Below are 23,959 nucleotides of genomic sequence, written 5' to 3'. Positions count from 1 at the left end.
AGCCACTTCTGGATTCCCCAATCAGTCATGTGTGATTCCAATTTGATTCCAAGCGAGGCACCTAAACAAAAGAAAGAACAAATCATTTATCTGCCCAGAAGTTTGGGTATTTAAAAGTACAGTACATAGGTTGCCCTGTTGCACAATCAAGATCTATAATATTTCCCTCACAGTGGTTCATTAAACAATGGTCCTTACTGTCCCCCATCTTGCTGTAAAATCAGCTGAGATGCTATTTTAGAATCTCAGTTCCGGACAGCTCAGCCAATCCCATCATGTGCTAGGTTTTTTTTTTGCAATTCATCAAAGCAAGCGGTGTTAAGAGGCCAGGAGTGAAATACATTGCTACTTTACGGACCCAGATTGAGGTCAAGTAAAGCACAGTCAATATAGAATCAACTTTCCTCCCTCCTGCCCCAAGATTGTGCCTTCAGAGGAGTGACTCTTTACTTTATCCATTTCTCACGTTGATTATCCTGCGGCTTCGCTGGGTGAGATCGGCAGTTAATGCCAAATCACAGCACGATGTTGCTTTGGCGACTCAAGCTGACTCAAGAGTGGGCCGAGGAATGGCCATATTTGAAGTTGGTGGAACAATATATCCGCCTGCCATTAGAGTCTTGAAGGACCTTTCACCAGACTGTTTTTATTCAATCTTGGGATGTGGGCGTGACTAGCAAGGCTGGCATTTATTGCTCGTCCCCTAGTTGCCCTGAGAAGGTGGAGACACAACTGAGCGACTTGCTAGGCAACCTCAGAGGGCAGTTAAGACCCAACCACGTTGGTGTGGGACTGGAGTCACATATAGGCCCAGATCGGGGAAGGACGGCAGGTTTCCTTCCCTGAAGAGACATTAGAGAAACCAGTTGGGTTTTTATGACCATCCAACAGCTTCATGGTCGCTTTTACTGATATCAGATTTATACTTCCAGATTTTTTTTAGCTGAATTCAATTTCTCAAACTGCCCTGGAGGGATATGAACCCACATTCTCTGGAATACTCGTCCAGTAACATAACCCAGTATGCAACCATTCCCACTGTAGTGCTCCTTTAAGTATATAGACCAGTCTTTATTTTCAACGAGTGAAATTTAGACTGGGACAATTTTCAGAGCAGGTTTGATGTATCTATAAAAGGTAAACAATAGCTGAAAGCTTTTTTTGCTCCCATCAGACAAGCTGCAGCGATGAACCTTCGCGATTCAACAGAGAGGCGTCTGCCCCCTCAAAGGACCCTCAGTCCCCTTCAGCCCATGAAATGCACCTTGGCTCAGTTCACGAGTTACTAACAAGTGTTTGCCCTGGTTCAGTGGGGAGCACTCTTGATTCTAAGCCAGAGTTTGTGGGTTCAAGCCCCACTCCAGTGATATAATCTAGGCTGATGCTCCAGTTTAGTGCTGATGAGACATTAAACCAAGGCCCTGTCTGCCCTCACAGGTGGACATAAAAGATCCCATGGCCACTATTTGAAGACGAACAGGGGAGTTCTCCTTGGATTCCTGGCCAATATTCATCCCTCAATCAATATCACTAAAACAGATTATCTGGTCATTTATCTCATTGCTGTTCGTGGGATCTTGCTGTGCGTAAATTGGCTGCTGCATTTCTTACATTACAACAGTGACTACACTTCAAAAGTACTTAATTGGCTGTAAAGCACTTTGGGACGCCCTGAGGTCGTGAAAGGCGCTATATAAATGCAAGTTCTTTTTTATGAGCTAAAGTGGCAGGACCCTTTCTGCAGATAAATGGACAAGTTGTGGCCTGTTTAAGGATCCTGCCAATTTAAACATCCCAATCATATCATTCCCTTCATTTTTCTTTTCCCAAAGAGCTAAGGTTTTGATGGGGATGGAGTGAATGTGTGTATTTTGGGGGTTGGATTAATTTTTTTTCCTGTATAATTATCTTCTCTCACTTATCAAGAACCAAACTGATATAGTCTGTGCAATAACGATGGCATCAATGTGCTTCATCCAATCAGGTGCGCTGTTTTGGAGAGGCGCATCATCCACAAAACGTTCTGTACTTGGTGCTGTTTTTTTCTTTGAAAGTGATGGAATTGAGTTACAGGTTTGTGAATCGTCAACTGGCTGGCTGTCAGATACAATGGGGATGATACTATTGTAATAAAAAATAATGGTGAAAACACAATGTCTTTGAGAATGTCTCCATTATTTTGAAGGGCCAATGTCTTGCTCCAGTGATAGCTGTAATATCCTTGCATGTCCTTTTGTGCTTTTTTTGTTGCAAAGGTTATTCACATCAGCTGTCCTCCGCCTTGGTTCAGTTCAGGAATTGATCGTCTCATGCTGGAAAGCACTTTACGCGTGATTCTCAGGTAATGACAGGATCGGAATTGTCCGCGATGCCCTTCATGGTGGAATAGCCTGCTGATGCTTGTCGTCCAGGCTCACACTGGCCAATTGGGGATTGAGGTGCCGGAGGGTGCCCTGTGCTGGCCGAGAGAAAAGTCACAAGAGTACAAGCAAGGAATAATACGCCATGCTGTACATCACTGTTGGGATGTTCTCACCTGCTCCATTGGGGTCTGGAGCACTTCCCATCATTCGGATTGCACTTGGCTCATTCCTCAAGAGTTCAACCTTTCGTAGTTCAGTTTGACCCCAGTTAGATATAGAGCAGGTCTAGGTAGGTCATCATAACCCTAGGTAGGTCTCAGTGCCCCATATAAGAGGGTATAACTTTACCCCAAGTCTGAGCTGGAGAGGGGAAGGTAAATACTAAATCAACAGATTTGATTCCTGGCATTTTCTAATTTCAAAATGGGTTGCCAAGTGCTGCCTGCATCTAAAATGGCTTCCTTCATTACATGTTGACTAAGCGTTGAGAACAAATTGTACTTCTTTATTGTCACAGTAACATTAAGGGTTCCAGATTCTCTCTGGTGCGTTGTCACTTCCTGGTGTGACTGCGAAAATTTGTCGGAAGCAGCAAAATGACCGAGTGAGGACTGAAAGGATTCAGATCTTAAGCTGCGGACCCTACACAGAAGACGTGGCATAGAATATGGGCTGTACAGGAGGACGGCTTAGCAAGATGGTAACAGCCAGAAAGAGTAAGATTGCTATATCATTTTTTATGCACTGATCTATTTTTAATCCAAAATGATAATCCCTTTCTGAGGAGCATCATTTCCATTACATGTTAACAATCCACTACCCAAACGTTTCACTACAATATTTCAAGGATGATGCAGCTCTTTTGAGAAAATCTAAAACGGTCTAACTTTGGCCATCTGACTGCTCCCTATAATGACATCAGGTGTAAGAACCATTGCTAGTTCAAAAGATATGTTGATGCCCTCTTGTATATCTGCTGAGAAGGAGGAATTGATGGTTGTAGAGATAGTAACACTGCTTCTGACCTCTTGCACATCTTTGATTTCCTTCACCCCACCATCGGCGGCCGTGCCTTCAGCCGCCTGGGCCCTAAGCTCTGGAATTCCCTCCCTAAACCTCTCCACCTCTCTCTCTTCCTTTAAGACGCTCCTTGAAACCCACCTCTTTGACCAAGCTTTTGTCCACCTATCCTAATATCTCCTGTGGCTCGGTGTAAAATTTGGTCTGAATACGCTCCTGTGAAGCGGATTGGACGTTTTACTACGTTAATGGTGCTATAAAAATGTACGTTGTTGTTGTTTCGTATTTCTTGGATTATTTCCCTTGAAACTAGAGGTCAAAAGGTGGTGTGGGAGGGAAGTCAATGATAGAATAATTATACATGGACTCCGGATGGAACAGATTCGATGGGGCGAATGGCCTTTTGTTGGTCTGTATTTTCTTGGTACCAAAGAATGGCCTGTTGTGGCTTCCATTGGTATATCTGAAGTACAGTATAGTATAATTTCTAGAATGGAGGAGTTGTGCACAGAGATAGTCGTAGAAAGTCGTAGGCATCGTCGCAGGAGAAGGGGGCGACCATTCAAGACTGAGATGAGGAGGAATTTCTTTACTCAGAGGGTCGTGAATTTTTGGAATTCTCTACCCCAGGGGGCTGTGGATGCTCAGTCGTTGAGTACATTCAGGGCTGAGATCGATAGATTTTTGGACTCTCGGGGAATCAAGGGATATGGGGATCGGGCGGGAAAGTGGAGTTGAGGTAGAAGATCAGCCATGATCTGATTGAATGGCGGAGCAGGCTCGAGGGGCCGAATGGCCGACTCCTGCTCCTATTTCTTATGTTCTTATGAAAAGAGTTTGGTGATATAAAAACCCTAATTTATTTTATAGAATCATAGAATGATACAGCACAGGAGGAGGCCATTCAGCCCATCGTGCCTGTGCCTTTGAATGAGCTATCCAATCAGTCCCACTCCCCTGCTCTTTCCCCATAGCCCTGTAAATATTTACCCTTCGAGTATTTATCAAATTCCCTTTTGAAAGTTATTATTGAATCTGTTTCTACCGCCCTTTCAGGCAGCGCATTCCAGATCAGAATCGCTGTGTAAAAAAAATCCTTAAGTTGCCTTTGGTTCTTTTGCCAATTACCTTAAATCTGTCCCCTCTGGTTACCGACCCTTCTGCCACTGGAAACAGTTTCTCCTTATTTACTCTATCAAAACCCCTCATGATTTTGAACACCTCGATTAAATCTCCCCTTAACCTTCTCTGTTCTAAGGAGAACAATCCCAGCTTCTCCAGTCTCTCCACATAACTGAAGTCACTCATCCCTGGTACCATTCGAGTAAATCTCCTCTCCAAGGCCTTCACATCCTTCCTAAAGTGCGGTGCCCAGAATTGGACACAATACTCCAGTTGAGGCCTAACCAGTGTTTTATAAAGGTTTAACATAACTTCCTTGCTTTTGTACTCTATGCCTCTATTAATAAAGCCCAGGATCCCAGGTGCTTTTTGAACAGCCTTCTCAACTTGTACTGTCACCTTCAAAGGTTTGAGTACATACACCCCCAGGTCTCTCTGTTCCTTTAAAATTGTACTATTTAGTTTATATTGCCTCTCCTCATTCTTCGTACCAAAATGTGTCACTTCACACTTCTCTGCATTAAATGTTATCTGTCATGTGTCTGTCCATTTCACCAGTCTATATCCTCAAGCCTGAAATAACTGATGACAATGTCCCTTTAAGACTCCACAAATGGAATGCTTGTGGAACAAGACAAGACAATGCCTGAAATAATCTCTGAATCCAATTTCTTTGGGGATTAAAACAACATTTCTAACGTAATTTCAAAGATGCGAGGGGCATGATCTCTTTATTTTAATAATGCATTTCAAATGCTAATATAATACACAGCCCTCTGGGTTCTGAAGGGAAGATTGATGGTTCGTATTGTGCTCAATGAAATGTTTTGCTGCTCTCCTGTGCTTGTCACAAACGGTGCAATTTTAAGTGTATCTGAAATAAATTCACCGATTACGATGATTCGGGAAGTCTTGGAATGTTCCTTGTGAAAGGGGAATGGGCTTCAACACAATTTGCCAATTCCTGGCAGTCTTCATGAGACCATGATCTAAAACTGTCATCCAGTTTGGTAAAACTGGCAATCCCTTAGAATCATACAGCACAGAAGGAGGCCATTTGGCCCATCGTGCCTGTGCTGGCTCTTTGAAAGAGCTATCTAATTAGTCCCACTCCCCCTGCTCTTTTTGGAAAGACAACCCGTTAATAAAGAATTGATTGAGAGGATGTCGTTTGTCCAATTAGGCTTTTGTTTCCAGTAGGTCGTGTGCAATCTGTACTGTCACCGACTTTCTGCAGTCACCAGCTGAGTGTGAATTGGGAGTGGGGTTTATAGCCCAATACATGGAAACTAAGTGACAAAGGATTTCAAATCAAATCAAATCAAGCCCACACTAGGGTGATGCCTTAACACTTTTGCTGAAAGTATTTACAATGAATTCTCACCTATGTGGGGCAAATTTTGACTTTGAGTGATTGTGTAAAATGGGCAATATTGGCTCTGGCCCCCACCATCCCCCACCATCCCCCACCATCCCCCACCCCCATTATATATTTCTCCCCATTTTTGTTTCCATTGACTTCAGATTCAATGACCCATGAGTCAGTGATACATTAACAGATGTTTATTGATATTTGACAGCGTACTGAGACTACAAGGAAGCGATATGCGTCTATATACTTACACGTAGAAGGCCCATCGGGTCATACAATCAATAGCTTGTGTGCCAGTTTGCAGTGTTGGACCTCAACTTGTATTAGAAATCACTCATATTTATGCAGATTAATAAACAAGCATAGCTGAGCTGTGTTTAACTCCTTCTCACGTGCCTCTCTTGTAACCTTATCTGTACCAGACAGTTCCAGTTCCCTTGTCTTGAGGTCTGTCACTAGCGTGTTTCTTACACAGCCTCGATGAGCTAATTGTTGTACTTTTCCATTACTCTTATGCTAATTTGTCCCTTAGTTAAAACAGTGCCTACACTTCAAAAGTACTTAATTGGCTATAAAGCGCTTTGGGATGTCCTGAGGTCGTGAAAGGCGCTATATAAATACAAGTACATTTTCTTGTTAGTAATCGTTAGCAAGTCTCCAGGCATTCACCCACAATGCTTTCTGCTTATGTCAAGTTATCCTAACTTAGCCGTATTCAATGTATACCTCCCGACATGTATATACCTTTCTTAAAAAAAAGCTTTTCCATACTGAAGAATGCTGTGTAAATGGCGGGGAGCAGTGAAGCAATCACATTTGCTCCTTCAGTCTTATTCATTCCAGTAGTGTGTCTCTCTTGTTCTAAGTAATGAAAAAAACCTGGTCAAATTATGTGAAATCAATAGGATGGTCTGGGCTCATTTCTTTTCCAATTCACGAGCGTGAAATGACTGACTTTTGTTTATTTTAGAGCATATTCTGGTGTGTGGAACAAATACTTAATTTCTGAGTTTGTCTTTAAGCAAGTGGCAACAAGAAGAGTCAGCTGGTTAACTCTCCGCATCCTGTTTCAATTTCTGACTCGAACATTTTAATGCTGGGAGTTTTTAAGCCTCAACAGCCAACCGTTAAACTCCCAAACTTTCCACAGCTGTTGTGTTAAGGTGGGTTTGAACGGTTTTCCTTGCCTGTATTGTCTTGTGATGAGCCGTTAAGACTCCACAAATGGAGCTACCTCAATAACTTGCATTTATATAGCGCCTTTAACGTAGTAAAACGTCCCAATGTGCTTCACAGGAGCGATTATCAAACAAAATTTGATACCGAGCCGCATGAGATATTAGGACAGGTGACCAAAAGCTTGGTCAAAGAGGGAGGTTTTAAGGAGCATCTTAAAAGGAGGAGAGAGAGGCGGAGAGGTTTAGGGAGGGAATTCCAGAGCTTAAGTTGTTTTGATCCTTAAATCAACATAACATACTGCAACTAAACTGCTGCTCGCATACAATCTCCATCTGGCCTGATTCGCTGTGATCTCATTCCATCTGGTTCTGTCTAATCACTTAGGGCCCAGGCAGCTGAAGGCACGGCCGCCAATGGTGGAGCGGTTTAAAATCGGGGATGCGCAAGAGGCCAGAATTGGAGGAGCGCAGAGATCTCGGAGGGTTGTAGGGCTGGAGGAGGAGGAGTTTGCAGAGAAAAGGAGGGACTGAAGGCCATGGAAGGATTTGAAAACAAGGGTGAGAATTTTGAAATCGAGGTGTTGCTGGACTGGGAGCCAATGTAGGTCAGCGAGCACAGGGGGTGATGGGACCATGGTATTTGGTTGTTCTCTAAAAGATGGGCTATCCAGGTCAAGCACAGGACTTGTGTTCCTTGCATTTAAACAGCTCCTTCATCACACTGCTGAAATAACTGAATCACAGAGTAAATTACCTTTGGAGTTCAGTGGCCATTATGAAGGGAAAGATAAATTGGGAGAGAGATGGGGAATTAATAAACAAGTAACTAGGAGTTGCAGACGGATGAAAGAAAAAGGCAGAAAGCTGAGGTGTAGGCACCAAGGATAAGTGCTAAAATCTGTGATAATGCTGAGGATGAGAATGAAATGAGAACAAGGAATTTATATTCAGAGGAAAGACGTGACTCAGTCCTACCGTCTCCCTGAACAAGTTCTGACAAGCTCTCCGTATTAATGTAAGTGCCTGACGCCAGGCTTGCCCTGTCAAATGTATCACAAGGTACAAAGTTCCCTTCTCAATCTCCATCGTGATTTACTACACTTCCAGTAATTCATACAGATGATTGCGTCCAAAAACTTTTATTAATCTCGGAAAAAAGCCCAGGCACAGGTAGACAGTCACGTCTTCCTTATACCTATCAGGAAAGGCTGAGCAGGCTGGGGCTCTTTTCTCTAGAAAAGAGAAGGCTGAGGGGTGACCTGATAGAGGTCTTTAAAATTATGAAGGGGTTCGATAGGGTAGACATAGAGAAGGTGTTTCCACTTGCGGAGGAGACCAAAACTAGGGGGCCATAAATGTAAGATAGTCGCTAATAAATCCAATAAAGAATTCAGGAGAAACTTTTTAACCAGAGAGTGGTGAGAATGTGGAACTCGCTCCCACAAGGAGTGGTTGAGGTGAATAGTGTAGATGCATTTAAGGGGAAGCTGGATAAACACATGAGAGAGAAAGGAATAGAAGGATTTGAAGATAGGGTGAGATGAAGTAGGGAGGGAGGAGGCTCGTGTGGAGCATGAACACTAGCACAGACCAGTTGGGCCGAATGGCCTGTTTCTGTGCTGTAATATCTGGCCTTGTTGTGGTTGGGAGGAGAATGGATGAAATGAGCTCGTAACTTGATGGGACAACAGAGTTTGTTCTCGATATTGTGTAGGGATCTCGTACTTGCATCTAAAGAGCTCTCTGATTCATTCTGAAAGTCACTGTCTCCCATTTATTGCTCATTAGGCAGAGCAGTAGCAGAATTTTGGAGTAAAATAGCTCTCCTCCTTTCTGTTTTTTAAACACAGTTGCCTGGCCTCTTACTTACAATTAAATAATGATGTCCTGGAGTAATTCAATGGCTTACTTTCCAAGGAGGTCAGAGAAGAAACAACTTAACCACACAAATGCAAAAGGAAAGACTCTGGGGATGTTGGTAGAATGTCAGTGCATTTTAATGAGGTGAAGACCTATCTGAAAGACTCGGTAAAATGTCTCTTTCGTACTGGTGTCATTTCCAGCCTGAACATGTTGATATCTTGGAATATTAGTAATTTACCACATCTTCGGTGCTGAGTGAAACTAGTGTTACTGGTTATCGGTGGCATTTGATATCTTATTTCGTTAGGCCCAGTAAGATTTCTTCAATACTGTCAAGTGTCTGTGCACATAGAATTACAACGAATCCACAGCACAGAAACAGGCCATTCGGCCCAACTGGTCTATGCTGGTGTTTATGCTCCACACGAGCCTCCTCCCTCCCTAATTACCTCTTCCCACCCTGCCCCCCCCCATCCCTCTATTCCCTTCTCCCTCATGTATGCATCAAGCCTCCCCTTAAATACATCTGCATTAGTCTGTCTCTTTCTCTGTTGCTTTTTGTGCATTTTTGTTATCTCTGTCCTGATCTGTGCCCCTGTTACATCTCTCCTCATTCACTTTCTCCACCTTTCTCTCATCTTCACCCCTTCTCCTTCACTTCCATTACTCTCCACTCCATCCCTTTCCCTGCTCTTCATTCCTTCTCCCCTCTCCTCTTTACCTCTCCTCTTTACCCCCTCTCCTCTTTACCCCCTCTCCTCTTTACCCCCTCTTCTCTTTACCCTCCCTCTCCTCTTTACCCCTTTCTCCTCTTTACCCCCCTCTCCTCTTTACCCCTCTCTCCTCTTTACCCCTCTCTCCTCTTTACCCCCCTCTCCTGAACATGTCTGACTTTGCATCTTTCAGGTCCAGAACTACTGCCCTGTAAAACCTCACCTGATTTTGAAACTTGCATAAACATTTGTCACAAAAGTGAAGCTTTGATTGAATTTGAGGCCACGTTGCAGTGAGAAACTTTGTGACAGGGTTTATGAACTGCAGTGCTGTGGGCGTAACTTAAGGGTAAATTTGGACAGACTCACTCCTGTCTTACAAAATAAATCCTCACAGGTTGCTAACAGCAAGCACTTAAAACTCTGACCGACATCCCTGAAATTTATAATATGCAAGGATTTAAACTCTGAATATCTAACTTCCTACGAGCATACAGAAATGAGGGACAGGATAAGACCCACTGGACCATCCAGCCTGTCCCACACAATCACGATACCTCATGCATCAGAATAAAGACACTCCCCACCCACCCTGTAATCTCCTGGGAGAGATGAGAAATTGGGAGGGAAAAATCTGGAAATTTCAGAGATCACACAGACCCTGGTTAAACTATATGTTTCATTTACCCATGTACAAATCCAATTTCCAAAAGACGGTTTCACCAATAATACCATGACTTGAACCTATCAGGGATGATCAGGGTAACTTGTGTGTAGAAGCAGAGGATGTGGGTAGGGTTTTAAATGAATATTTTGTCTCTGTATTCACAAGGGAAAGGGATGATCCGGACGTAGTAGTTAAAGAGGAGAGGTGTGAAATATTGGATAAGGTAAACATAACGAGCGCTATTCCACCATCTCTCTCCCACGGCCCAAGACAACCCTGCCAACGATACCCCACCCACACAGTGTCCCCACCTCCCCAATCCCCAGTACAGCTTCGTGTAGAGCCTGTCACCTACCCCCTACAAACCTCCTGAAGCAAATTCCCTCTGAACTGCCCTGTATCCTGGGCTTTAATAAAATCAACGGCATACTCAAACAAACGTGTAATAGTTATTGAGGTCACTGCTTCATACTTTTCACCTTTGAGTTTGACCGCAAAATACCACCAACACTCACAATACGGCGTACCAACAATGTGACTGAATAAGTACAATCAGTGGCTCAGTGACCCTGTAAATATACGGCATATACCACACGAGATAAAACAGCATTTCCTCCAACTTCGCATGAGCATTGCCAGAGGAGATCCACTAGTGCGCATAACGGCTTGTGTCTATCGTTCCTCTGTCACACTCCAAAGCGTCACACCTTCCCACAAATGCCGAACAATCTTTAAGGAGAGACAGTCATTGACCTGGAGCCTGTAATTTACGAGCATTTCCAACTGCTCTCTGATCCCAGGACACGTACGGTTACCTGGATTTATCCGTTCAGTCCACTTCTCCCCAGGGGGGAGGGGGTAGTCGAGTAGCGGTCTTAAAGGGACAGGCCAGGTTAGCAGCTAATCATCACGACCAGTCTCGAGATCCCAGACTTACTCGCGAGCAATGCCACGGGAGATCAGTTAGTTTTCACATCGTATGCGGTGGGGGGCTTGAGGGGGTAGAGACAGAAGGTGGAAGTGGGCCTGTAGGGAGTGGGCCTGTTCGAGCACCTGAGGAGGGGGTGGTGGAAGCCCCACTACTGGAGATATTCGAAAAAGCACTCTATCAGGGGGGAAAAAGTTAACAGAATTGAAAGTAGATTTGTCTCCAGTCGCAGATGGTATCCATCCCAGAATACTGAAGGAGTTTGGGCTAGAGATAGCAGAGGCACTGCCCAATATTTTTCCAAATCGTTTGAAATGGGAATTCATACAATCTTGCAGCACAGAGGGAGGCCGTTCGGCCCATCGTGCCTGTGTCAGCTCTTTTTTTATTCGTTCATGGGGATGTGGGCGTCGCTGGCGAGGCCGGCATTTATTGCCCATCCCCTAGTCGCCCCTTGAGAAGGTGGTGATGAGCCGCCTTCTTGAACCGCTGCAGTCCGTGTGGTGACGGTTCTCCCACAGCGCTGTTAGGGAGGGAGTTCCAGGATCTTTGGAAGTTCTAGGATCTTTGGAAGAACCATCCAATTGGTCCCAAAGTTTCCGTTGTATTTTAGGGCAGATTATTTCCGCAGAGATGTCGACAATCACTGAATCAACTTGACAACTTGAGACTGAGCTGAATTATCAGGTGCTATTGAAAGGATAGAATTGCTAAAAGCAACCTTGGATTAATGATGATGTCGGCCGATGTTAATCCAGCTCACTCACACCCTCGGGCTCAGTAACATCTCCAAGCCCAGTTCTTCAGGGCAAGTTCGCAGCAGTCGCTGATCAGCAACAATCACTTTAAACACAAAAGAGAAACCTAAAGGGTCCGACAGGTTGTTTTCTTTTATTATTAAATAAAAGAGCCATGTTGGGGAGACTCCCTTTCCTCCCTCCCCCTCTCTTTCCCCAATCCCGCAATAAGACGCCGATTCTCCCTGGAGTACGATTGACAAATGACAGCTGCCCTCTGCTCCCTCAACCTACAGCGTGGAGAAATGAATCCCAGCCGGCTATTCAACTGCAGGAGGCACTGCAATCAGCCCTGGTCCTCTCGTCACCCAATGTGTGCACGCGCACACACGCACACGCACAAACGCACACGCACACGCACACGCAAGCATTATTTTCTATCGAATTTTGGATTTGAACGAATCAACACTCTCTGCTTCCATTGTCTCCCCAGGGAGCCCGGTCCATAGACTGACCACTCGTTCACTGAGAGATTGTTTCCACGGATTAATTTTGAATTGACCCCCTTCGAGCTCAGGCCGTGTCCTCTGGATCTACTGTTCTGGACAAGGTGAAACAGCTTGTCCTGGTCGACATTATCCAGTCCCTTTAGAATCCTAAAAACAGCAATCAGATCACCTCTCAACCTTCTCTTGTCGAGTGAGAACAGGCCCAATTTATATCATCGCTCCTCGTAATCCAATCCCACCAATGCCTCGATCATTCTCGATGCTCTCTTCTGTATCCTTTCAATAGCTGCAATATCCTTTTATTACCTGAACTGCACACAGTTTTCTAACTGCGGTCACACCAATGATTTATAAAGTGGCAGGATTACTTCATTATTTTTCTCAATATTGATCTTTTAATAAGTCCCGACATCTGATTTGCTTCACTCACTGCCACCGAGCATTGTTGTAACGGCTTCAATTTAAAGTCAATCAGATCCCTCTCATTTTCCACACACATGTTATTTTCTTCCGCTCATCCCTGCTCTTTATTTTGTAATATTTGGCATTGCGCCTGTTTGTTTTCTGTTCCCGACATGTTGATTTAATTTTGTTCTTCACGCTGCAACTGTCAGTGGGTATAGTACAGTGGCGGAGGGCATACTCTCCATTTACAAGTTCCTGAGTGTCAGCTTGGCTCTGTGGCACGGCACCCTCCCCACTGGGCCTCAAGGTTTTTGGATTGGGAGGAAAAAAATCTGGGTTCCTTTCGAAGTGGCAACACACCAAGATCCCACCTGTCTGTTCAACCAGGAGTTCAATGCGAGGAAGAGGAAGAAGGCTGAAGTTAGTGATCTGAAGGATGAGCTCAGATCATCAAAACCCATTGATATTCTTAATATTTTTTTAAATTCTTTTGATATGAAGTAAGCCCTTTGGAATCCTGGAGGGTTAAATGCACATATCGATCAAACACTCATATATTTAATCTCTATTCTAAGTGCAGAGGAGATTTACTAGAATGATTCCAAGGATGAGGGACTTTAGTTACGTGGATAGACTGGAGAAGCTGGGGTTGTTCTCCTTGGAACAGAGAAGGTTGAGAGGAGATTTGATAGAGGTGTTCAAAATCATGAAGGGTCCAGACAGAGTGGATAGAGAGAAATTGTTCCCATTGGCGGAAGGGTCAAGAACCAGAGGACATGGATTTAAGGTGATTGGCAAAAGAACCAAAGGTGACATGAGGAAAAACTTTTTTACACAGCGAGTGGTTAGGATCTGGAATGCACTGCCCGAGGGGGTGGTGGAGGCAGATTCAATCATGGCCTTCAAAAGGGAACTGGATAAGTACTTGAAAGGAAAAAATTTGCAGGGCTACGGGGATAGGGCGGGGGAGTGGGACTAGCTGGATTGCTCTTGCATAGAGCCGGCGCGGACTCGATGGGTCGAATGGCCTCCTTCCGTGCAGTAACCTTTCTATGATTCTCCTGTGTCTTTTATTAACAACAACATGCAACGCTTCAATTTACAAACATAGGACTCGCGAGTCCAGTTGCCATGGTTACGTAGAGTATGTAAGAGGGTGGGTCAGGCTGCCTGTCATCCACTTATTTCTATTTTTCTATTATTTTTTTAGAACACATCAACATCAGGTGTCTGTTGCTATTGGCAATATCACAAAATTGGATTCTCGGGCAAACAAAGAAAAATTGCTTTCACAAAATTTTTTACATAATGAACGGAGGAATAGTTTAGGATTGTTTTTTCTCTCTCTCCCTTTCCAATAAAAAAACAAACAAAACCTAACTTCTCACAACTGCTGACAGCCCAATGAGCAACTGACTCCTTCACGGCTCTGCTCATTGACCAAATGTCCCTGCTCAGGGCAAATGGTCATCATGTCTGCTTTTGGTTTCCACATTTTTACGCTCCTCGAGGGTGAGAGCCTGAGAGTCCCATGGGGGAGGACTGTTCCTCCTTCTTTCTTACCTTCTTTTCATCTCGAACGTACCAAATTGAAGGGCAGGAAAAGCCCAGTTGGTCCATCGAGCCTGCCCCACACTACGATGGCCGGAGCATCATAACTAAACACTTCCTCCCTCTCTTGCCTCCCCTCCCTCGCAGCCGTGCAATCTCCTGGGAGAGGAAAATAAACAGAGAGAAAAAAAACAAGGGCCAATAAGGGACAAAAATTACTCTGGAAAATTCCTCTCCGACACCACCCCCCCCCCCCAACCAACCTCCCCTCGCAACCAGACGATCGAAAACAGCCCAGGGGATCGAATGGGGATGGGGCGGGGAAGTGGGACTAGCTGGATTGCTCTTGCAGAGAACCAGCACGGACTCGACGGGTCGAATGGCCTCCTTCCGCGCTGTAACCATTCTATGATTCTGTAAGTGTTATCTCTCGGGTTTCTTCCTCCGCCATGGGAGGCCATTGATTGGTGCTGGGATAGGGCTCCGCGGGCGTAGTTGCCCTCCTGGTACCTCACCCGAGGAGGCAATCTCCATGTGCGACCCTAGACGGTGAGGGGCGGCAGTCATACTTGGTGCTATCTTCACCCACAACGTTATGGTTAGCAACTGAAAGAACGAACTTGCATTTATATAGCGCCTTTCACAACCTCAGGATGTCCCAAAGCATTTTACAGCCAATGGATTACTTTCTGAAGTATCATAGTATCAGATGCCTCACTCCAGCAGGATCCATGCCCATATTTGGGTGTCTATGTTCTTGCAATATGGTGGCTGGTTATGCATTCAAGTTGGCCTTTGGCGATAGTGCAAAACGGGCTTTGGCGAATGAGCCCCCGTTTTTACACCACTCCTCCGATTATCTTTTCCGTTGATTTCAGTTGCTGAAGATCGAGTTCACCGCGCCCCCCACACCCCCCACCCCGGTAGAGCGACACAGCTTGTCCCGAGAGCTGCCGTTTCACGAGGAACCCTCCTGAGCCACTCTGTGATGGGCAGAGAACGGAGGCAGATGTATTTCTGGATGTGAGAGTGGCTGGCCAGGCTCTGATCATTGGCCGTCCCTGTTTGCCCTGAGGTGATAATGATGGATCTTCCTGAGCGTCACTCGTCCTGATGGTCCTTTCACAGCAATGACCGCAGTCCAACCTCTGACCAGAATCGGAATGGAATTAGCAGAGGTCAGGGAGCAAGCTCTTGGCACAATCTGTTGGATGGAGAACACGTCTGGGACATTGGGGGAGGGGTGCAGGTGGACAAGGGAATGGGGCAAAGAATAAAACATTGAAGATGAGTTCTTAAATACGAGTGCAGAAGCTTGGGCTTGATCGGGTGGATGCGGTGAGGATGTTCCCAGGGATGGGTGAAACTAGAACTAGGGGGCATAATCTTAGAATAAGGGGCTGCTCTTTCAAAACTGAGATGAGGAGAAACTTCTTCACTCAGAGGGTAGTAGGTCTGTGGAATTTGCTGCCCCAGGAAGCTGTGGAAGCTACATCATTAAATAAATTTAAAACAGAAATAGACAGTTTCCTAGAAGTAAAGGGAATTAGGGGTTACGGGGAGCGGGCAGGAAATTGGACATGAATTTAGATTTTCAATAAGATCAGCCATGATCTTATTGAATGGCGGAGCAGGCTCGAGGGGCCGAATGGCCTACTCCTGCTCCTATTTCTTATGTTCTTATGTTACAAAAGTTCTGCAAATGATATTGGAGATGGTTCTGTATGAATTCACAATATAGTAAGCCATTCAATAGAGTTGATAGCACAGCAGGTAAGATCGTTTTATTTAATCAGAATCTGTGTGTGTTTGTGACGGCTAATAATTTACTTCATCGCTGCTCCAGTCTTGTGTACATGCACTAATGAGTCTCGGAGAGCATGCCAGCTAAGTTGGCAGGAGGCAAAATTCTCCACCCCTTGGAAACCAGGGGAGTTTAGTGACACACTGATCTATCAGCAGGAGACCACCAATTAACGTCTAGAGTTCAAAGAGGTTTCAACACTGGAGGAGAATTATTTTAACCCACTGTTGAATCGATGTGTGATTAAACATTTAAATACAGTAGGTATTCAGGTCTGAAATGGATGGGATTAGACAGAACTTCCAGTAAATGATGAGACCCACTTTGCCCAAATCAAAACTGAAATTGATAGATTTTTGTTAGGCAATGAAGTTAAGGGTTACGGAACCAAGGCGGGTAGATGGAGTTAAGATACAGATCAGCCGTGATCTAATTGAAGGGCGGAACAGGCTCGAGGGGCTGAATGGCCTCCTCCTGTTCCTATGTTCCAATAAACAAAGCAGTCCATGCCACTTCAGATCCGAATAACTACTTAATGACTATTTATATGGCCAATTGTGTCTAAGTGGGTGATTTTAAACCCCAAGAACGGTTGGGTTGGGGGCGGGTGGAAGTTGGAAATAGTTGTTTTTTGGGTCGCAACAGCAAAATTTTCGGACTTTGCGTTCCCAGGGGGAAGCCTGCACTTTTCCGCACTGACGTTAAACCCGGAAATAAAGCCGGGTTGCGGTCGCTAGCCAAAAAAAACAACTATTTTCAACTCCCACCCGTCACAAAAACAACCGTTCTTGGGGTTTATAATCACCCCCTTAATGTCTATTACCATAGTCCAATGTCCAATGCCATGGCTTTTATTGTTACAAGTTCATGACTTTCAGTGTAACAATAAAGAAATCTGTCTGTCTGCATAAAAGGCCAATCAGGGACATTTAACAAGGATTCGTAAAGGGCATGTCGCACTAGTTTAACCGAGTTCTTGAAGGATATTACTGAGCGCCCTTCCAAAAATCAAGATAGGAGCCTTGTGAGGGTAAGCTCAGGGATATTAATTTAAAATGGAGGCCTGGAAAGAGGGATGTTATTGTGCAGGACTCCGCTGGTCTTCTTCAAAAGTGCCCAGGTAACAGAGGGCCGCCTGTGCCCAGGTAACAGAGGGCAGTCAGTGCCCAGGTAACAGGGCTGTCCGTGCCCAGGTAACAGAGGGCAGTCAGTGCCCAGGTAACAGGGCTGTCCGTGCCCAGGTAACAGAGGGCCGTCTGTGCCCAGGTAACAGAGGGCCGTCTGTGCCCAGGTAACAGAGGGCCGTCCATGCCCAGGTAACAGGGCCGTCCGTGCCCAGGTAACAGGGCGAATGCCGCACTGTCGGAGGTGTCGTCTTTCGGATCAGACTGGATTATGCGCTCAAGTCTCTGGAATGTGGTGTTTGAACCCATGACCTTCTGACTCGGAAGTTACCAACTGAGCCAAACTGGCGCCTTGAAGTAGCTAGAAAGTGCCAGTACAGTACATGGGAATGCTGGTTATGTATGGGACTCTCTGATTGTAACCTCAGTATCGCACCTGGTGCACAGGATAATGATCACATTGCAATGGAGTGATTTATATTACAAACCATTTGGGTGACAGTGATGGTCAGAATTCATTATCTTTCTGCTGAGTTACCCTATCACCTGCCCACTTGCTATCGGTATTTATAAACTGCCCGTCTTCTCCCCAGTGAAGCCAAACTTCTTTCTTTTACTTTCTCCTTCCCTGGGCTGAAGAGATTCCATGTTATTCTCAAGGAAAACCATTGTCTGCTTCGATAATGGAGGATTTACATCATTAGGATGCATTAGTCTGATTTTTGTCTTGTCTCGACAGCAGGAAATGCAAATTTCGTGATTTGTTCTGAAAGTATCAACATTAAGAGGCATTTCTTTCAGCTAGATTTCACTGAGAACAGCAATTGTTATTGAAGAAGCTTTGAAAATCAGATCTATAATCTTCTCTCTAAATTTGACACAATTTATTGATGTGTTTTCTCCCAGTTCAATTATCCCTGTGTTATTGCAGGTCTTCACCGGAGGAGAAATTTCTGCTGAGCCCTAAGCTCTGGAATTCCCTCCCTAAACCTCTCCGCCTCTCTCTCCTCCTTTAAGACGCTCCTCAAAACCTACCTCTTTGGCCAAGCTTTTCGGTCACCTGTCTTAATATCTCCTCACGAGGCTCGATGTCGAATTTTGTCTGATTTAGGCTCCTGTGAAGCACCTTGGGACGTTTCACTATATAAATGCAAGTTGTTGTTTGTTTGTTTGTTTGTTTGTTGTAGACTAGGATGGTCCCAGGTACAACCTCTATTCTGCGTTGAGTTTGATGATTTCAGCCGGGGCAGCACTGGGGAGAAAAGGGGAAACAAGACCCAACACTGCTTCTAATCCCTATCCTTCCCTGCCAGAAAGGGCACCTGTGGATTTCTGGACAGTCAGTGCCCAGGTAACAGAGGGCCATCCGTGCCCAGGTAACAGGGCCGTCCGTGCCCAGGTAACAGGGCCGTCCGTGCCCAGGTAACAGAGGACCGTCCGTGCCCAGGTAACAGAGGGCCGTCCGTGCCCAGGTAACAGGGCCGTCTGTGCCCAGGTAACAGAGGGCCATCTGTGCCCAGGTAACAGAGGGCCGTCCGTGCCCAGGGAACAGGGCCGTCCATGCCCAGGTAACAGAGGGCCGTCCATGCCCAGGTAACAGGGCCGTCCGTGCCCAGGTAACAGAGGGCAGTCAGTGCCCAGGTAACAGAGGGCAGTCAGTGCCCAGGTAACAGAGGGCCGTCTGTGCCCAGGTAACAGAGGGCCGTCTGTGCCCAGGTAACAGGGCCGTCTGTGCCCAGGTAACAGAGGGCCATCTGTGTCCAGGTAACAGGGCCGTCCGTGCCCAGGTAACAGAGGGCAGTCAGTGCCCGGGTAACAGAGGGCCGTCCGTGCCTGGGTAACAGAGGGCAGTCCATGCCCAGGTAACAGAGGGCTGTCTGTGCCCAGGTAACAGGGCTGTCTGTGCCCAGGTAACAGAGGGCTGTCCGTGCCCAGGTAACAGGGCTGTCCGTGCCCAGGTAACAGGGCTGTCCGTGCCCAGGTAACAGAGGGCCGTCTGTGCCCAGGTAACAGAGGGCCATCTGTGCCCAGGTAACAGGGCTGTCCGTGCCCAGGTAACAGAGGGCCGTCTATGCCCAGGTAACAGGGCCGTCTGTGCCCAGGTAACAGGGCCGTCCGTGCCCAGGTAACAGAGGGCCGTCCGTGCCCAGGTAACAGAGGGCCGTCTGTGCCCAGGTAACAGGGCTGTCCGTGCCCAGGTAACACAGGGCCGTCCGTGCCCAGGTAACAGGGCCGTCCGTGCCCAGGTAACAGAGGGCCATTTGTGCCCAGGTAACAGAGGGCCGTCTGTGCCCAGGTAACAGGGCCGTCCGTGCCCAGGTAACAGAGGGCCGTCTGTGCCCAGGTAACAGAGGGCCATTCGTGCCCAGGTAACAGAGGGCCATTTGTGCCCAGGTAACGAAGGGAAGTCCGTGCCCATGGAACTATAAGGGAGGTTTTCCACACTTCGCACAGAACAATGTCCACTGGCAGCAGATATCAGGAAATTACAGACACCTGCCCTTTGCGATTTTCCATTCAATCGCTGTTATAAAAGGAAAGAACTTGCATTTATATAGTGCCTTTCTTGACCTCAGGACCTCCCAAAGCACTTTACAGCCAATGAAGTACTTTTGAAGTGTAGTCACTGTTGTAATGTAGGTAGCTGCAGAGATAGTGGATGCATCAGTTTTGATCTTCCAGAATTCCCTTGATTCCAGAACGGTCCCAGTGGATTGGAAAGTAGCAAATGTAACATCGCTATTCAAGAAAGGAGGAAGAGAGAAAACAGGGAACTCTAGGCCTGTTAGCCTGACATCAGTCGTCGGGAAAATGCTGGAATCCATTATTAAGGTCGTAGTAACAGGGCACTTAAAAAATCATAATATGATTAGGCAGAGTCAACGTGGTTTTATGGAAGAGAAATTCTGTTTGACAAATCTATTAGAGTTTTTTGAGGGTGTAACTAGCAGGGTAGATAAAGGGGAACCAGTGGATGTAGAATATTTGGATTTTCAAAAGGCATTCGATAAGGTGCCACATAACAGGCTATTACATAAGATTAGGGCTCATGGGATTGGGGGTAATATATTAGCATGGATAGAGGATTGGTTAACGGACAGAAAACAGAGAGTAGGAATAAACGGGTCATTTTCGGATTGTCAGGCTGTAACTAGTGGGGTATCGCAAGGATCAGTGCTTGGACCTCAGCTATTTACAATCTATATTAAAGATTTAGGTGGGAAAGTAAGCTGTGAGGAGGACACAAAGAGTCTGCAAAGGATATAGACAGGTTAAGTGAGTGGGCAGATGGAGTATAATGTGGGGAAATGTGAGCTTATTCACTTTGATAAGAAAAATAGAAAAACAGAATATTTTTTAAATGGTGAGAAACTATTAAATGTTGGTATTCAGAGAGATTTGGGTGTCCTTATACGCGAAATACAGAAAGTTAACATGCAGAGATACAGCAAGCAATTAGGAAGGCAAATGGCATGTTGGCCTTTATTGCAAGGGGGTTGGAGTACAAGAGTGAGGAAGTCTCGCTGCAACTATACAGGGCTTTGGTGAGACCTCACCTGGAGTACTGTGTACAGTTTTGGACTCCTTACCTAAGGAAGGATATACTTGCCATGGAGGGGGTGCAACGAAGGTTCACTAGATTGATTCCTGGGATGAGAGGGTTGTCCTATAAGGAAAGATTGAGTAGAATGGGCCTATACTCTCTGGAGTTTAGAAGAATGAGAGGTGATCTCATTGAAACATATAAGATTCTGAGGGGAGTTGACAGGGTAGATGCTCAGAGGCTGTTTCCTCTGGCTGGAGAGTCTAGAACTAGGGGGCATAGTCTCAGGATAAGGAGTCGGCCATTTAGGACTGAGATGAGGAGGAATTTCTTCACTCAGAGGGTTGTGAATCTTTGGAATTCTCTGCCCCAGAGGGCTGTGGATGCTGAATCGTTGAGTATATTCAAGACTGAGATCGATAGATTTTTAGACTCTAAGAAAATCAAGGGATATGGGAATCGGGCGGGAAAGTGGAGTTGAGGTGGAAGATGTGATTGAATGGCGGAGCAGGCTCGAGGGGCCGAATGGCCTAATCCTGCTCCTATTTCTTATGTTCTTATGTTTTTAAGACGCAGCAGCCAATTTGTGCACAGCAAGATCCCACAAACAGCAGTGTGATAATGACCAGATCATCGGTTTTAGTGTGAGGGATAAATATTGTCCAGGACACTGTCACCACATACTGCTCACTCGCACTCTGTGTATAAGCAGGAAATTAATTTGTGGATCTGACAGAGGAATACACCACCTGGAGTAAACTCTCCATCATGACGGGACTCGATGAGGAGACAGTGTCAATGTAAGCTCCGACATTGCCTGATATCTCTTGCCTTCGGTTCTGTGGTAAATGCCGTTTTAAAGCGCTGTAGACTTTTCTAACGAGTCCAAAGGGGCTGTTTGGTTTGCCCAAACGAAGCTTCGAAGCGTAAAGTATTAAAACTATAATTAGGGGCCTGATTTTGCCATCTTGAGAAGCATCTAACGTTCTCCTTCATGTGTAGAAGTGGATTTGCATTATTCATTTCCTCTTGTCTGTGATATTTCTGCGGTTTATAAGTGCCGATGACAGGGCTGAGTCTCGGGAGGACAGGCAGCAAACCACAGGTCAGGTCTCTGACAGCGCTGGGCTGCAGAATCAGGGATTCTGTGTACGCAAGTCCCTCGCGGGCGAGAGACGGGGCAAAGTCAGACTGTCACTCAGAAGTGTTTATCATTTAAGAACAGCTGCAGGGCGAGCGGAATGAAATAAGAAATGGTAAACAAGAAAGAGCAAAGTAGGAACAGGGGGAGGCCATTCAGCCCCTCGAGCCTGTTCCGTCATTCAATATCTTAACTCCAGCCACGATTCCGTACCCCGTCCCATCCTTATACGCGAAATACAGAAAGTTAACATGCAGATACAGCAAGAAATTAGGAAGGCAAATGGCATGTTGGCCTTTATTGCAGGGGGGGTTGGAGTACAAGAGTAAGGAAGTCTTGCTGCAACTGTCCAGGGCTTTGGTGAGACCTCACCTGGAGTACTGTGTACAGTTTTGGGCTCCTTATCTAAGGAAGGATCGAGGCGGTGCAACGAAGGTTCACTAGATTTAGGACTGAGATGAGGAGGAATTTCTTCACTCAGAGGGTTGTGAATCTTTGGAATTCTCTGCCCCAGAGGGCTGTGGATGCTCAGTCGTTGAGTATATTCAAGGCGGAGATAGGTAGATTTTCAACTTGGCAAAAAGGTAACAGCCCTACTCCCTTATAGTTGGAGGAAGCTCACCATACTACTGGCTCCGACTCTCTGGAATTCCATCCTTAAATCTCTTACCCCTTTAAAAACCTTCTCAGAACCCGGGCATGAAACTGATCTTCAGCATTAGCGCAAAACGCACTCCTGGCAAATCAGCTGTCTGTTTTACACCGCGTTCAATTTTCTTTTCCATTGACCAATCGGAACATCTTTCCTCATCTTCCCTCCCTTTCCCCTTCCCGCTCTCCCCCTCTTCCTTCTCCTCCCCTCCCTTCGTAAAAGATCCCAGGGCACTATATTGAAGAAGAGCAGGGGGAGTTCTCCCCGGTGTCCTGGGGCCAATATTTATCCCTCAACCAACATCACTAAAAAACAGATTATCTGCTCATTATGACATTGCTGTTTGTGGGATCTTGCTGTGCGCAAATTGGCTGCTGCGTTTCCTACATCACAACAGTGACTACACTTCAAAATTACTTCATTGGCTGTGAAGCATTTTGGGATGTCCTGAGGTTGTGAAAGGCGCTGTATAAATGCAAATTCTATCTTTTTTTTGCATAGACTGGGAATTGAGTCTCGGATTTCCTGTTCTGTGTGAATCAGTTTCGCATCAAGTGATGGCTTTAACCACACAGGGAGTCCCTTTTAAATAAAAAAAAACTATTCAGAGATCTTAACCTGTTGTAATTTTTTCAAAATTGCTCAGAACTGGAGAGGAATTGTGAGTCGAGAGATCATCGTTTGGAGCTCAGATTGAAGTTCAGGTTTAAATAGCAATTTATATTAAAATTGACTTTTTTCCAGACTGCAATGACACCATGAGGTCGAAGCGGCTTTTAAAAAGTCAGCTTGGAAAATACATAATTTATTTAACAGCTAATAAATTAATGGTTTAACAATCGCATTCTCGTGACTGTGTTTAAAAAAAAAGATCTTATTGGGTATTGGCCGGAGCTTTTAACACTGCAAATTCACCCCTCGGAGTTTGTGTCTGAATCAGGTCAGATTATCAAATCCCACTGCGGGCAGTTTGTGAATTTGGATTGAGATTTTTTTTAAATCTGGTAATAAAACGCTGGTATCAATAAAAGTGACCGTGAAGCTGTCGGATTGTCATAAAAACCCAACTGGTTCACTAATGTCCCTTTGGGGAAGGAAACCTGCCGTCCTTACCCGGTCTGGGCCTATATGTGACTCCAGACGTATTGGTTGACTCTTAACTGCCCTCTGAAGTGGTCTAGGGAGCCCCTCCGTTGTTTCAAACTGTTAACAACAATAACTTGTATTTATATAGCACCTTCAATGTAGTAAAATGCCCCAAGGGGC

General features: G+C 45.5%; 1 long non-coding RNA gene across 1 annotated transcript in view; it reads right to left on the bottom strand.

The window, feature by feature from the left end:
• The window catches only part of LOC137305325 (uncharacterized), an 88,479-nt gene that overhangs the window by 114 nt on the left and 64,406 nt on the right, over positions 1-23,959 (bottom strand). Inside the window, exon 3 of the long non-coding RNA XR_010958702.1 lies at positions 1-61. This exon is cut by the window's left edge and continues 114 nt beyond it. This is a non-coding gene — a long non-coding RNA (uncharacterized lncRNA). The remainder of the gene's footprint in view (positions 62-23,959) is intronic.

This window comes from Heptranchias perlo, chromosome 40 (genome assembly GCF_035084215.1).
Source record: "Heptranchias perlo isolate sHepPer1 chromosome 40, sHepPer1.hap1, whole genome shotgun sequence".
Classification (NCBI taxonomy): domain Eukaryota; kingdom Metazoa; phylum Chordata; class Chondrichthyes; order Hexanchiformes; family Hexanchidae; genus Heptranchias; species Heptranchias perlo.
The sequence above is the reverse complement of the archived record's forward strand: the minus strand, read 5'-3'. Positions and strand labels throughout refer to the sequence as shown.